Here is a 239-nt window from a genome sequence, read left to right on the forward strand (position 1 = left end):
GTGACCACTGATAACTCATGCCAGGCTAAGGGAGGGTGGGTGACCTTGAACTCAGCACCACCAAGACTGCACTCAATGGAGAGAGACAATTACCCTCCCGGTAAGTGCCCCAGGGTGTGTGACTAGAGGAAAGGGGGCCTGGATGCCACTGGGCAGTCAGGAGTCAACACACATTCACCATGTGAGGAAGTCCAGGCTCAGTAAAGACCAAAGCAGCCTCCACATTTAGACGACATGCA

This window comes from Myotis davidii, unplaced genomic scaffold (genome assembly GCF_000327345.1).
Source record: "Myotis davidii unplaced genomic scaffold, ASM32734v1 scaffold168, whole genome shotgun sequence".
Classification (NCBI taxonomy): domain Eukaryota; kingdom Metazoa; phylum Chordata; class Mammalia; order Chiroptera; family Vespertilionidae; genus Myotis; species Myotis davidii.